The following is a 13884-nucleotide window of genomic DNA, read 5'->3' as shown; positions in this document are numbered from 1 at the left end:
CTATATAAATGCACCATTTACCATGTCTTGCGGCTGAAAATGTCCGATCTACCAGCAGTGCGACGCATTGAGAGCTCATAGTTAGGATAGGTTCGGTTATTATTATTTTAAGATCAGAGCTTTTGAAGTTGTCAAACTCGCAATATGTTCAGAAGCATCTTCCTTGACTCTTTGACTGCCGGAATATTTTCATAATGTACTCACCCAGCGCCAGCGATTTTCGTGTTCTATAACCTAAGGGACCAGAGTTGGTCGGAAGGAGAGACACCAAGACAAGTGTGTAGTTTCTTTAAAATGTATTTTTTTTATCTTTTCTTTTTCCCATAAAAACAAGACAAGACATTCATTATGGCCCAAACAAATGCAGACAATACACTGAACTTGACATCAAGACTGAACCAAATGAGACATGAGGGGAACATATATAGTGGGTGATCAGACCACTCTTGACACAAAGGGGAAGACAAAGAATAACATTTAAACAGACTACAAATAGCTACAACATAATCCACTACAGCACTAACTCATATTAAATAAAGAAATTACATACAACTGAAATGCCAATACATTATGCATGTAGTATGTATGTACTGTAGTTTGCTGAAAATAAATATAAACTAAATTAATAAACCAAAAAAGACAAGTGTCCACCATGTTTTACCAACTTTGTGTGTCAGCTGGTGTGGCCATCACATGTGGCCATCACAAACCTTTTCAACCGGTCACAGAATTGATAAATCCATTTTAATCGTTATCGTTTATAAACACACACCACATATCGACCAGCACTCAAACAGTTACATTTTCTCTCGCTCTCTTCGTTCTCTCGCTCCCCTCCCTCCCAAACAGGGTGCAAACGTCATATCCGTTTTCTGTAGTCGTATTTCCGCCCTCCTTCCGCAGGGCATCTTAGCTTAGCTTAGCTTATGATCGGGTTTCAGATCGTTGGTAAACACAACGACGATCACTGTTCGTCGTCCAGAGAAAAGAAAATTTGGCCTAAAAATCACATTTTTCAAGATGAAACCGAGACCGGAAACGGAACACAATTAATTCTGCATCCGGGTGAGCGGGAAGTGAAAAACAAGCGAATCTGATGGTGGAAGCTACATAGAACAGCACGATCGCTGATTAAACAATGAAAAAGCTATCAACGCGTCTTAACGCGTCGACGGCGTGGATGGATTAAGTAGCGATTGACTGGAAAACGTGTCGATGGCGTTCAAAGAGTTAAAACCCTAATGGTCTCTCGGCATATTTCATAAAAGTAAAGGTTAAAGCCTCAATCTGTGATTTATTCTCCTAGTTTGCAGTATGTAGAACAGCGGGAACAATATTGCTAAAACATCATCGCTTTACACGTTGTGTTAATCGTTTAGGAAACGCCGCTAGTGATGGTGGGGGCTCCTTTCACACTGTTTCACAAATTGTACATTAGGCCATACAAAGGTTTTCAATCGTGAGATTTTATTTTGCTTTAACCCATGCGTACACACACACACACACACACACACACACACACACACACACACACACACACACACACACACACACACACAGATTTTAAAAAAAAATGTAGTACTTTTACTTTTGGTACTTTAAGTACATTTTAGTACCAATAACTTTTTACTTTTACTCAAGTACGTTTTTTATTCCGGACTTTTACTTGTAAAAGAGTACTTCTACTTTGCAATATTGATACTTTTACTTAAGTAAAACATTGAGTACTTTTCCCACCACTGCACAGATACCTTCCCGGTTGTGTGTCCGGTGGGTTTTACAAACAATAATAATAATAATAATAATAATAATAGTAATAACCAATGAAACGCATTAACGCTTTTTGTGAAATATGAACTACATTGATGCCCATTTGAACACAGGGTTAGTTTTTTTTATCCACTTCTTGGAAAATATTTTTTTCTTTCTTTTTTTTTTTATATACATACAAGGTTTCCACCTGACGGTGGTGATATGTGGGGGAGGAGCCGTACAGTCAGCATGTGGAAGTCCAACCATCAGGGTGTGTTATTTTAATAAATCACTCCTGCCATCGCTCGGTACATTAATTCCCGGGGCCCGGGGGGCTGTGGAGCCAATAGCAGTGATCTGCATGAGGCGCTATAAATGATGCCCCCCCCCCCCCTCCGCATCCCGCCTCAGCAGTGATGGAAGAAAGTACTCTTTACTCAAGTGAAAGTATCAATACCACAAATGTAGAAATGTTACTCTGTTGCGAGTAAAAAGGCTGGTATTTGATCCAAGTGAAAATACAAGAGTATTTGTCACCGGAATATACTTAAAGTACCGAAAGTAAAAGTATAGTACTCACGCTGAAAGTCCCATTTCAGAGGTTTTCAAAATGTATAAAAACATATTTTGAAAATAGCCGATCTACAAGCTCATAGCGTGTAGCATGGCGACGCGTTGTGAGCTTGTAGATTGGCTATTTTCCAATGGCCGAACCGTACAGTAAACAGTTATGGGCTGATTTAGTTAATCGATGTTTTGTAATCATCTAAATCTGCAAAGTAACCAAACATTGTTTTACTTAAGTGAAAGTATCAATGCTGAAACGTAGAAATACTCTATTACGTAAGTAAAAGTCCAAAAGTATTGGTATAAAAATATACTTAGAGTATCAAAAGTAGAATGTACTCGTTGTGCAGAATGTCCCATTTCACAACTTTTCAAATGTAGTCAAAATATAATATTTGCCTCTGTGATGCAGTGGAGTAGCCTAAGTACTGAAAATTGGAAATACTCCAGCAAAGTAAAAGAAAAAAGAAAAAAAAAGAGTAAATGTACTTGGCTACTTTACACCACTGCATGATATAATGCATTGTCCGCCTGCTATTACCGATGTGTTTTTTTCAAAAATGGTGAAATGTACTCAGTGAGCATTCTAGACAACTTTCAATGACATGCTCAAGGGATGACAGTTGAAACTGTCAGTTTAAAAAAAAAAATTGAACCAATGAAAAGTATTAACAAGAGATGGTGACTAAATGATAACTACATTGGATCCACTGGAACATTCCGGTTCTTTTTTTTTTCCATTTCCAGTTTTTATAGACATTCAAGGTTTCCCCTGACATTGACAATATATATTATGCTCTTCATAGGAGTTGTTTTTCTTGTGGCATAATCCAGAGACAATAGTCTGCACATTTTTGCACAAAAAGTCCTCTCGGCGGGGAAATGGCATCATTGCATCACATATCATATCGTCGTGCATGTGGTGACGGCGGCCGCAAAGCTCTGTACCTGTAGCTGTCATTCACACACATGCACGCAGGTGATGTCGTGCGCGAGCACCGTTATGGCGTCAGTGGTGGAAAGTCACTAATTACATTTACTCAAGTACCGTACGAAACGTTGAATATTATCGCACCATCACTAACGCTGGGTATAATTATGTTACCCCATGTTGAATAAAAAACAACAACAACCACCCATCTCAGACATCAGCAACACAATGTAAATCACATAAGTACAATATTGAGGTACTTTTACTTTACTGGAGTATTTCCAATTTTTCAATACTTTTACTTCTGCTCCACTACTATCTCAGAAGCAAATAATATACTTTTACAAAAAAAACATGCATTAGCCACTTCAGCTCTAGACTTTGACTGTTTGAAAATAGCCAATCTACAAGCCGAAAATAGCCGATCTACAAGCGCACAAGCTTTTGATTTGAGCATTATTTTACACTTTGGCTATTCAAAAATAGCAGATATACAAGCTCGTAGCGCGGCACCGAGTGCCGTGCTAGTGATTGGTGAGTGAGTGATTGGATGGGGTTGTTGAGTGCACAGGGGACAGGGCTATACGCCCGGAGTCTCAGCAGTATCCTATAGTCACTGTGGCGTTGATGTGATGGAATGCTGTGCCTGTAACTCTACACAACTGGCGGTCCGGGGGCCTTAATGCGGCCCGCAGGTTAATATCGGAATACTGATATATTATTGATTTCAGCTGTTACAATTCCAAACATGCAAACATGACCCGCTTTAATGACTTCAGTCTATAGTAGCTTAATGACTAGTATTATCATTTTATTGTCTTTTTTTATATCCAATGTATTTGTATTTAAATTCCTAAAGTTAACATAAGTTTAACTAAATGCATTAAAAAAAAATAAAAAATAAAAATACTTTTCAGGATTCCAATTCCAAAATAGCAAAAACAAATTCAGGATTCCAATAAAAAAAAAATAGCAAAAATAGCCAATCTACAAGCTCAAAACGTGCTTGCTAGATCGGCTTGTAGATCGGCTATTTTTGCTACTTTGGTGTGACATAGAATGGCGAAGTAGGCCTACAGCATTAAAGTACGAAAAGGTTTTTTTTTAAAAAGGATATAGGAGGTTTCTGTACAGTATTATGCAATGTGGCCCTCTGGAGTGAAAGTGGAAATATAGTGGCCCTCTCCATCATCAAAGTTACCCACGGCCAGTGGTGTAAAGTAACTAAGTACATTGACTCAAGTACTGTACTTAAGTAAATGGTTGGGGTATTTTTACTTTACTGGAGTATTTCCAGTTTTAAGTACTTTTACTTCTACTCCACTACATCTCAGAGGCAAATATTGTACTTTTACTCCACTACAATTATTTGAAAACTTTAGTTACTAGTTACTTTGCAGATATAAATTATTATATTATAAAACCTGCATTAGCCACTTCAGCCCTATTTTATACATAGGCTATTTGAAAATAGCCGATCTACAAGCTCACAAGAGCTTGTAGATCTGCTATTTTCAAACATTTTTGTACTTTTACTTTTGGTACTTTAAGTATGTTCTGACGCCAGTACTTTTTGTACTTTTACTCAAGTAACATTTTGAACACAGGCCTTTTACTTGTAACGGGAGTATTTTTATATTATGGTGTTGCTACTTTTACTTCAGTACGATATCCGAGTACTTCTTCCACCACTGTGACACAGACGCTTTCTCCGTCTGAACGTGTTAAAGACCAGACCCTTAAGATGCAGAGTATTGGAAGTATAATAGTCTGCGATAAGAACATCAATAGGCTCTATGCACAGCAGCCAAATTGTCACTTATTATCACTTACGGGTCCATTTGGTTCCATTTGTACACTCTCAGAGTTACACACCTGTAAGGGGCCATTTGGAAGCCCATGAGGGTCCCTGGACCCCAACTGTAGACCCACTGGTGTAACAGAGTGTTTCCAGTGAGCCAACATGCACAATACCAGCACCCTGACTCTGTTTGACCAGAATGGAACAGAGCCTTCATTAGTATCATTGGTAACACCTGTGAATGTCTTCACAATATGGCTGCTGTGAATAGAGCCTATAGTGGGAGGTAATCTGACTCGGGGAGAACCAAGCGCGAGGTGCTGATGCAGTCGCCATGGGGCGTGCAACGAGACACTGGCTGGGCGAGCGCCCATCGCACCGCCGCCACAATAAAACGAAAAAAGAAAAGCAGAGTGGAATCCAAGACAAGCGCTTTATAGAGTGTTTTAAAAACATCCCCGTCATCCTGTTACACAACAAGGATGCTGGGTACAACGATCCGAGCGTAAACATTATCCGTCCTCTCCAATGAAAAACATCCTACCGCTGTTGCCGGGGGCGAGAAACCTGTCTCCGTGTTTCAATTCTTTCATTTTCGAGAAAAGCAGTGGTGGAAAAAAAGTACTCATATGTTTTCCTTAATTAAAAGTATCGATACTGCAATGTAGACGTGCTCTGTTACAAGTAAAAGTCGGGAATTCAAAATGTACTTGAGTAAAAGTACTAGAGTATTTGTATCAAAATGTACTTAAAGTACCAAAAGTAAACCTACTAAAATGTTTGAAAATAGCAGATCTTTCAAATAGCCTATGTATAAAATAGGGCTAAAGTGGTTAAAGTATGTATTATTACGTAATCATTTATATCTGCAAAGTAACAAGTAACTAAAGTTTTCAAATAATTGCAGTGGAGTAAAAGTACAATATTTGCCTCTGCGATGTTGTGGAGTAGAAGTAAAGGTATAGACAATTGGAAATACTCCAGTAAAGTAAAAGCACCTCAAAATTGTACTTAAGCACAGTACTTGAGTAAATGTACTTACTTTACACCACTGATAATAACTAGACTACATTGAATCCATAATTGGAACAAAGCGTATTTTTCAATAATTTATCCATCCGCGTCCTCGCGGTGGGGGGGGGGTGGTGCAAATTCCTCGCCATGCAGGCTTACATTTTGTCTTCCGCTCGCGCCGTATCCGCCATTCGTCTTAATTCGCCGCACCCCCCCCCCCTCCCCCCGTCAGCCCATTAAAACGGCATCTGTGCGGTGTGACTTGGACGCCTTGACGCGCGGGGGAGGGAGGGTGGGAGGGAGGGCTGTCTTAATTAATAAGCAGGCGTCCGCCAAAACTAATCTGCCTGTGTTGTGACGTCTGTCCTTCCCATTAACTGGGACTGGCATTATCTCCTAATCAAATTAGAGGCTTTTAATTGTCGGACGTCCCCTGATGGATCCCGCACTGTGTTTGCTCGCAGGGGCAAATGGATGTATAAAAATATATATTTTGTATGACATTTAAGCAGTAGTGGAAGAAGTACTCACATTTTGTACTTAGTAATAAAGTACCAATACCACAATGTAAAAAGTATAGTATTTGAGTCTACAGTTAGTTACTACATGTAGCTCATTATTCAGGATGTCCCATTTTTCAAGGTCTCCAAACCATAGACTGTATAAATGAGATGGACAAAGCCACTCCGCTGCTTTCTACAGACCGAAAATGAAGCCGATTGTTCCACGACTGTAGGTCCGCCATCTTTCAATATCGCGTCAGAATGAGACCAGACCATTATTGGTTGGGTAGCTTGTCAATCAAGAGCGGGGGGCGGGGAATGAATGCTATTGGTTGTGTAGCTTGTCAATCAAATCATCCCGCCCCTCCTAGAGAATAGCCTACTTTATCGTCAATTTTAAAATAAATAGGACCATAATTTAGCAAAACGCATATCCTGATGATTGAAAGGAGACTTTAAACTAGCGACTGGAAGCATATAGAATATATGACAATTTTTATTACAGTAAGAAAATCTAGTCTAAAGTTTGTCAAAAAACCCATTCACTTGCGTTAAAATACATTCTTTCTGACACCGCAGGTCGGCGCAGGGTAAAACAGCGCCACTCTGGCCATTTTGTCGGCCTCATCGTAAATATGTAAGACTTGCCCCTTGCTCCAAACTTTCAAAAATAGCCGATCCACTAGCTCACAATCGCGATGCGTGGTGCAGATCGGCTATTTTGGAATAGACCGACTATAAAATAGGGCTTTATGGTTGAACGTAATTGTTTAGTAATAATAAGCTAAAGGAAGCTAAAGTTTTCAAATAATGGTGGTGGAGTAGAAGTACATATAGGTTTGGACAAATTATCAAGATTTTTCAAAAAATAGCAGATCTACAAGCTCATAGCGTGGCACTTGGAGCCGCTCTATGAGCTTGTATATCTGCTATTTCTTTTTTGAATAGCCCAAAGTACAAAAGGTTAAAATGAGTGTGATGCTATATTAACACATTTTGCTGAGGACCCCCTGGACCCCCCCCCCCCCCCCCAAGGACCCCTGGGTTTCCCCGGACCCCACTTTGAGAACCACTGATGTAAACAGTACTTGGTTACTTTCCGACACCACAGCGGGTCTGGGGTGACGGACAAGTGTGTGACAGGTGCTGTTTATCAATACAATTCGGTAGACATTTTTTAAAGGATCTACACCATGAATTAAAAAAAAAGAAAATCATATTTAATATCAAATATTTTATGTCCCTCAAACGTTTTTCAAAAGGTTTGAGCCTAAATCAAGCCTCAGATATACTCATTCCAACTAACTTCTCTCTGGCTTATAAAGCACTTTCACCTGCAATACCACATTGTCCTGTTTGGCACGGGGCGCTATTGAGCCGGTTTGTATGCATGTTATCTCCTGGTTCTGTGTGGAAAAAAGTAAAAAAAATAATAATAATATATATATATATATATATATTTTTTTTTTTTTGGTTGGAACTGAAAAACGGGAGGTATTGTACCCTGACTTGACGTCACGTCAGGGTGCAAATCAGTTTGGCCTGTTTTGAGACCAATTACAGAAAACACCAGATTTGCTGTGAAAGCCTGAGTGTTCAAACTGGGGTATTTTGGGGGGTAGAAGAGAGGTAGGGGAGACCAAAAACACACAAAAAAGAAGAAAAAGTTAAAATTCATGGTGTAGTCCCTTTAACAACCAAAAGCATGCACTGTTATCTCCTCCTCTTTGAACTTTATGTTAAAGGTTCTATGACATTCATTTTCACTTTTGTTTTTTGGGGGGTTTTATGACCTCAATTACACCCAAAAAATCTGAACTTTGAACATTCAGTGGATTATCTGTGGTCTGGGGTTTTCTGAATAATTTGGCTGAAAAGTAATCTGAGCTTGGCCCTTGGGCAGTGAAGTCATAGGCCATTAATCCCGGCCACTCTCCTCCTCCTCACCCCTCCCCTCCCCTATCCTTTCCTTTGGGGGGGGGAGTGGGGGGGGGGGGGAGCAGAGGCAATGATTGACAGGCAAAATCCCTCAACAGCGACACCCGCATGCAAAGATTTATTTTTTCATTGCAGTTGAAAAGGCTTTACAAATGTGAGGAAAAAACACCTGCCCATGGATCACTGGAGTGGATTTTTTTGTTGAAACTTTTTATACACGTTTGAAGGACCATGACAAAGACTTTTGATGTGTGGTAAAACTGAATGTCATGAAACCTTTAAAGGGTTGAAGTGAACTTTGAATCGTCCGTCTTTAGCCCCCACGGCGGTGAGCAGAGCGTCTAGCCAACCGGCACGTCTCTCTCTCTCGGCGGTTAAATATCGCGCCGCGGGGCGGGGGGGGGGGGGGGGGTACCAGCCCAATTGGCCGACAGGGGATTGACTCCCTGTTATCCTCTGATCACTAGCCAGGCTTTCTTAATCACATCCATGCTGTGCTGCGCTGCGCTGTGCTGAGGGCAGGGTGGAGCTGTTTGCATCGGCCTGCACTACTCCCTTATGCGAGCGGGTCGATACGTTAGCCACGAGAGCCACCGCGCTTCCTCCATGAGTCATATGATTGAGGACCTGAGGAAACCTTTCCCCACACAATATTCAACCAAGAAGTCCTCTTGATTGTTTCTTTTTTTTTTTCACGCGACCGAAAATGGAAATACTCGAGTTAAGTAAAAGTATCTCGATTGTGCAATTTTCTTTTGCTTAAAGCACCTGTAACTTGAGTAAAATGTACTCTAGTTACTTTCCTCCAGTTCCCACAAGAGCCGGGCGCTCCATGACTCATGATTGAGGACGAGGAAGCTTTCTGAGACAGTATCGTCCTTCTGGGGATGTACTGTACCCATGGTAACCATACGGTGGTGTAAGAGTAAACTGATTACATTTACTCAAGTGCTGTACTTAACCCATTTAATCTGGGAACGCATCTCTGTCATTTTAGATTTCTTTGGCTATTAAAAAATAATGAAAGACGGGGTGCCGGGATTTTCAGGGATTCCCCCCCCCCCCAAAAAAAAACATAATCATCAGGTATTATGGTTATACTAGGAGGAAGATTTTTTTCAAAAAAGTGTACAGAAAGTGTTAAAATTATGTTTTTACATGGACACGCCTCCAGTTCATTAAGTATACCTGGTTTTCCCTTAGCACCTCCTCCACCACCTTAGCACCACCCACCTGTCCTAGTCCCTCCTCCTCCTCATGCCCACACCTGTTGTGTTATGATAATGAGGGCGAGAGTATAATTTTACTGTGTCATTAAAGTGCTGTTTTTCTATTGGCACGTTTGACCCTCAAGGTTTCAGCCTCCAGGAAGAAACTCAAAATAGTCAGAGAAGACATAAAACACCATAAAAACACCACTTTGGGGTTTAATGAAGTTCTATCAACCTCATAGACACATGAAAAACAGAAAAGGTGCAACACCATGGCACCACCTCTTTAACTTTTTTACAAATCTCTTCTAAATCCTAACAGTTTTTTGAAAAAAACGTATGCTATATCAGTGGTTCTCAAACTTTTTCATGTCAAGGACCCCCAAATGATAGTTATGTACTGTATTTGGCCGCCGATCTCCATCAAAATATGTTGTTCCAGGGACCCCACAGAAGCAAAGATTTGAGTTAAAAATGTTGTTTAAAAAAATATATTAAGACTTAAAAATAAATAGCAGATCTACAAGCATGTGAGCTTGTAGATCTATTATTATTTTTTTCGTAATAACTTTTTATTTGCTTTTTCATTTTTACGCAGAAAGTTGAAACATGAATGTAATCAATTAAACAAACTGGAATAAAATAAATAAAAAGACAAACAATACAAACAAAAACACAAAAACAAAAAACAAAGTAATAACAAAATAAGGAAGGGCAAGCTGCATATTACAGTGGCAATATTATAGACACACACACAGTTACATATTCATACATACAGATAAACAAACACAAAAGAGCACATCAGTAATTAAATTGTAAAAGTACAGCTGGGGCTTTCCAATCTATTGAGTCACTTCCTTTACAAATCAGGGCAGAAAGATCCCTGGGCAAATAGTCTATCAGTGGCCGCCATAAGTCTATGAAGTTATCTTCCTTCTCTTTTAATTTGGCACTTAGTCTTTCCATAGGGAGTACTCTGTATACCTCTTTATACCACTGAGTTACTGACGGAGGCTTTTCGTCAATCCAATTGAATAAGATGCATTTTCGGGCCACACAGAGGAGCTTATCAAGAAGCTTAGCTCTTCTAGGATCTAGAACCCCAAATTTAGATGGCAGCCCTAATAAAAATTGCCCAGGATCTTTACAGATCTTAGACTGAAAAATTGAACTTAATTCTTTTACTACACACGACCAGAATTTAGAAATCTTAGAACACTCCCAAAAATAGCCAAAGTATAAAATAATAGTTATAGCTCAAATCTGAAATGACACAATGATGCATTCCCGGATTGAACGAGTTAAAGTACAATTTTGATGTACGGTTTCCACCACTGGTAACCGCCCCCACAGCTGTACAAACGGACGGACGGACGGAAGGGGTGTGGTGGGGTTGGGTGGGGTTTAGGGACATGGCGAGCAGGAGGGTGTTGCCCACAGGGGGCGGGGGGGGGGGAACCCTGGGCGTCTGATAAATGGTGGTGCGCGGGCTCGTTTGTCCCGCTGATGGTGTTTTATCCTCTGCCCTTTCACAGAGCGGCCAGACAATAAAGACAGCCACAGCCAAGCGTGACAGGTCAACCCGGCAGTAATAGAATACGCTGCGTCGTCGTTGCGCCGAAACCTTGTATGTCTAAAGCGTTGTGAGAGGACCTGGCGTACCAATGGATCCAGTGTCGGTGTCATTTAGTCACCAGCTCTTGTTAAGACTTTTCGTTGATTGGATATTTATAAAAGCCACGGATAAGACTTAACCTCTTTTTCAAAACTGAGAAAAACAAAATAGCCTATCTCCAAGCTCCTTTGAATGACGCTCACAACGCTTTGAGCTTGTAGATCTTAGAATGTGTTGCCCCCTGTTTGTCCGTCCGTCCGTCCGTCCGTCCGTCCGTGTGTCTGTCCATCCGTCCATCCGTCCATACGTCCGTCCTCCCGTCTGTCCGCGATCTGCTAATCTCCGTCACCGTTGGCCCGGTCGCTGTGAAACTGCGCACACACTCTCCCTGAATGCCACAGCAGAACCTCTGCCCCACATTGTTCAGATCAGCCTGTCATAGCGCCGATTTTCCATATTACTTTCTGATTGGCTAAGATTGGCTTCAAAAGTTTGCAGGATTGGTTTGTTTTGAACAAAATGCCCCAAATCATGAACGCAGCATGCGATTTCCGTGACATTTTTTATTACTGGCTCCCTCCTTTGTTGTCAAAGGTGGGGGGGGGGGACGCAAGGACAAAGAGAGGACAGCGTGATGGCTTAATGGGTGACGTGATGGCTTCATAGGGTGAAATTGAAAGTTGGCGAGAGAGCAAGGCGAACGGGATGGAAGGAAAGGGGCCCGCTGTACGGAGGGGGCGAAATTAGGCGTATATAGGCGTGACGTATAAACCCCACCGTACGGGGGGAGGACTTTATAGAGATCCTTGAGCTTTTTACGGTGGTGGCGTTGCGCTCTCTCTCTCTCTCTCTCTCTCTCTCTCTCTCTCTCTCTCTCTCTCTCTCTCTCTCTCTCTCTCTCTCTCTCTCTCTCTCTCTCTCTCTCTCTCTCTCTCTCTCCCCCCCTCAGTACATAGAGCTGAATCCTCATAATGTTATAACAGTGTAATAACACTGTTACAATAATGTCATTACACTTCTATAACGGCACTGCCATAGGAGTATACATTATTTTAATTGAGACCTTCGAGGGTACCAAATGGACCATAATATATGGTTACATTTGTACCCTCTCAGAGGCACAATTGGATAAAACAAACACACTCTCTCTCTCTCTCTCTCTCTCGCGGAGGCAGAGTGATTCACGGCGGCTAGATATGATGACATGGTTTTGCGGGCGAGAGGCGGCTGGTGTGGGGAGGCTGCGAGATAAACATGATCAAACCCTGTTCGAGCAGTCGGGAGAGATTCAGACGATGTCGCACTGACGGGCCCCCAGCTCCGACATCGCCTGTTCTCCGGCAGATAAATCCGTACCCCCCGTCCCCGCCCGCCCTTAACCCATTTAGACCGGGAAAGAATCTGTGTCATTTTTTTTTATTTCTTTGGCTATTCAAAAATACCAGATCTACAAGCTCATAGCGCGGCACCGAGTGCCGCGCTATGAGCTTGTAGATCTGCTATTTTTTTTTTTTTTTTTTTGCAAATCTTTGAATATAGATATTTTTAAGGCAAACATTTGTAACTCAAATCTTTCACTTATGGGGATTCTACAAATGTATGTCTCTATATCAGTGGTTTTCAAACTTTTTCATTTCAAGGACGCCCAGAATGACATGTATTTTGGCCGCAGAGCGCCCAACCCCCATCTCAAAATGTTTTGTTCCAGGGACAAAGAATTGAGTTACAAAGGTTCTCTTTAAAATATATATATATATATTCAAATATTTGCACTCGGTGCCACGCTATGAGCTTGTAGATCTGATATTTTTGAATAGCCAAAGTCTAAAATATGGATGAGGTTACACAGATGCGTTCCCGGTCTGAATGGGTTAAAGACGTGCCATCTTGGGAGGGAGGGGTATGTGCGCGCTGACTTGCTGCATCTTCGTCTTCCACTCTTCTCCTTCGCTCCTCGTCGGTGTTACGCCACTGCCGTCGGGCTGAAACCTTGTATGTCCATGAATTTCAAGATTTTTGAATAGCCAAAGTGACACAGATGCGTTCCAGGTCTTAGTGTCTTAACACATTAAGACCTGAGGCCCACTCTAAAAATGTCTTCTAAATCAGTTTTCCGAAGATAAAAAAAACTGTTGCTATATGAGTGGTGCTCAAACTTTTTCATGACAAGGGCCCCCGAAATTACAGTATAATTATGTAGGCTGTTTGGCCGCGGACCCCGCCATCTCAAAATATGTTGTTCCAGAGACCCCCTGAAGCAAAGATTTTAGTTAAGAATGTTCACTTATTTTTGTTTTTACATGTAGATTTATTCAAACATTAGCAAAAATTTTCACAATTTAAAATAATAAATAGTAAAATAGTTGAAAATAATGGTTAAAGTTGTGAAAATGACAAACATGGGTCCCGACCAAACCAAGCCTCCAGAACCCTGAGGTTGCATTGAAGCGTATTGGACATGCTGGCCATTCATAGGTACTGCAGCTTAAAACGGCCTGGGGCCACCGTCACGAACGAGCGAAAACGTCAGTCGACCAATGGGCTCGACTCAC

This window comes from Gymnoscopelus microlampas, assembly GCF_963454915.1.
Source record: "Gymnoscopelus microlampas genome assembly, chromosome: 11".
Taxonomy (NCBI): domain Eukaryota; kingdom Metazoa; phylum Chordata; class Actinopteri; order Myctophiformes; family Myctophidae; genus Gymnoscopelus; species Gymnoscopelus microlampas.
This window is presented reverse-complemented; position numbering follows the sequence as displayed.